Genomic DNA, 2,933 nt, shown 5'->3' with positions numbered 1-2,933 from the left:
AGTGATTATAACTTGTTCCCATCCAATCAATCTACAAATATTCACTGAGTGCCTCCTGTGTGCAGGAGCCTGTGTGGACCGTGTGTGGCAATCACAAAAGTACAAGACAAAAGTGAAGATTAACATTGTTCATAGCTTCCCCAGAAAGACGGACATGTGCGTGTGAAAGTTTACCAAAAACACATGGCAGTTCCTGCTGTGGACCAAAGGAAGGGACAGAGATGGGGCGCTTTAGGAGTTTGAGGAAGATCGGATGCTAGGCCAGAGTAAAAATTGCCATAAAGGACATTATTGGGACCATGCTTGGGCTGCCATAATAAAATATTATGGACTGGGTATCTTAAACAACAGACATTTATTTCTCACAGATCTAGAGGTTGGGAGTCCAAGATCAAGGTGCTGGCAAACTTGGTTCCTGGAGAGAGCTCTCTTCTTGCCTTGCAAACAGCCATCTTCCTGATGCATCTGCACACAGCTTTTCTTCTGTGCATCTGTGCAGAGGCAGGAGAAATCTCTGGTGTCTCTTCCTATAAGGATACCAGGGCCCCGCCCTCTGGACCTCATTTAACCTTAATTACTTCTTTAGAGGGCACATCTCCAAATACAGCCGTGTTGTAGAAAGACACATTCAGCCCATGCAATTAGAAACACTTAAATAAAAATAATATATTAGATAATGGTATTGTATCAGTATTAATGTTCATGATTTTGATCATTGTAGTATGGTTATTTAAATGCATATTTTTGTTTGTAATAAAGGAGCAGCATTTAGGGATAAAGGAACAACTCTCAGTTCAAGGAAAATGTGTGTGCATATGGGTATGCTTGTGTGTGTGCATATGTATGTATGCATGTAAAACATGCAGAGAAGAAAGAGGATAATAAAGCAAACGTGGCTAAAACGTCAACAATTGGTGGACCTGGTCTGAAGAGCGAATCAGAAATGTTTTGTATGGGCCAGGTGTGGTGGCTCACTCCTGTAATCTCAGCATTTTGGGAAGCCAAGGCAGGTGGATCACCTGAGGTCAGGAGTTCGAGACCAGCCTGGCCAACATGATGAAACTCCATCTCTACCAAAAATACAAAATTTTCTGGGCGTGGTGGCGTATGCCTGTAATCCCAGCCACTAGGGAGGCTGAGGCAGGAGAATTGCTTGAACCCGAAAGGCAGAGGTTGCAGCGAACTGAGATCACACCCCTGCACTCCAGCCTGAATAACAACAGCGAAACTCCACCTCAAAAAAAAAAAAAAATTTTTTTTTGGTGCTTTTCTTGTTGCATTTAGTGACAAATAATTTCAAAATGAAAAGTTAAACAAGAAATGATTGAAGAAGCAAAAGAAGTCTGGAGTTCTGGAGGACGTGGGAATAAGACTTTTCTCCGTTCTTCCTGGACGGTGTGCCCCAAGCCTGGCCCTGCTCCCCACATCTTAGAAGGCTGCCCTTTGTTTCTGACCTCCCTTCTAGACTAGCTGGTGGATGATAAACCTCTGAGGCATTTAACCAATTTGAAGTCATAAATGTAATGTATACATTTATTATTTGGTTTACTATTCACTTTCCAATGGAGAAAGTATATGAAAGGCACGGGGGAGTCATCATGAGTCTGGGGAATAGATATGATGATAATATCAAAATGTGCTGCAATTTCTGAGCACTTTAGATTCAGTGGTAGCTTCTTTGTTTAGTTTGGGTCCTTTATTGCAATTACCTTTTCACCAACCTAATCGTTTTTCTCAGCGTAACTTTTTATGTTATGGTTTTTATCTTTTAAGACAGGGTCTAGCTCTGTCACCCAGACTGGACGCAGTGGTGAAATCATGGCTCACTGCAGCCTCAAGCTCCCAGGCTCAAGACATTCTCCCACCTCAGCTTCCTGAGTAGCTAGAAGCACAGATGCACACCTCCACACCTGGCTAATTTTTTTCTTTTCTTTTCTTTTTTTTGTAGTGACAGGGTCTTGCTATGATGTAGTTTTAAAGGTAAATGTTTCCCAAGCTTCCTGGTGGAGAAAGAATAGAATAGGAAATTGTTTCCCTAGGCCATAATACAAATTAAGGGTTGCGAGGTGGGCAGGATAGAACATAGAGTGACTAGAATTTGTTAGATCATTGCAATACCGAGTATTACCTGAATTCTAGACTTCAGTTTGAGATTTTAAAAAATCAATCTTTCAATCTTGGTAAATAATTAGAAATAAATGTTTTTATTTGTTAAACAGTAAATTGTATTGTATATATTTGAGGCTTAAAACATGATGTTGGCTGGGCATGGTGCTCACATCTGTAATCCCAGCACTTTGGGAGGCCGAGGCTGGCGGATTGCTTGAGTCCAGGAGTTTAAGACTAGACTGGGCAACATGGCAAAACCCCGTCTCTACTAAAAATACAAAAAAATTAGTTGGGCGCCTGTAGTCCCAGCTACTCAGGAGGCTGAGGTGGGAGATCACCTGAGCCCAGCCAGTTGAGACTGCAGTGAGCCAAGATTGCGCCACATCTCTGCTTTCCAGTGGGAGGCTACGGGAGTGAGATCCTGTCTCAAAACAAAACAAAACAAAGCAAAGGCCGGGCGTGGTGGCTCACGCCTGTAATCTAAGAACTTTGGAGGCCAAGGCGGGCGGATCACCTGAGGTCGGGAGTTCAAGACCAGCCTGACCAACATGGTAAAACCCCATCTTAAAAAAAACAAAACAAAACAAAGAAACAAACAACAACAACAAAAACAAAACAAAGCAAAACCAAAACAGAAGAAACAACAACAACAAAAACAAGCAACCCATGCATTAAGGAATATGTATATATAGTAGGATGGATAATATAGTAAAGCAAATTGAACATATCTATTATCTCACATAGTTATTTTTTTGTGTATGATAAGAGCAGCTAAAAATCTTATTTAACAAAAATCCCTAATACAGTACAATTTTATTAACTTT

The sequence above is a fragment of the Cebus imitator genome, unplaced genomic scaffold, assembly GCF_001604975.1.
Source record: "Cebus imitator isolate Cc_AM_T3 unplaced genomic scaffold, Cebus_imitator-1.0 Scaffold198, whole genome shotgun sequence".
Lineage (NCBI taxonomy): Eukaryota > Metazoa > Chordata > Mammalia > Primates > Cebidae > Cebus > Cebus imitator.
This window is presented reverse-complemented; position numbering follows the sequence as displayed.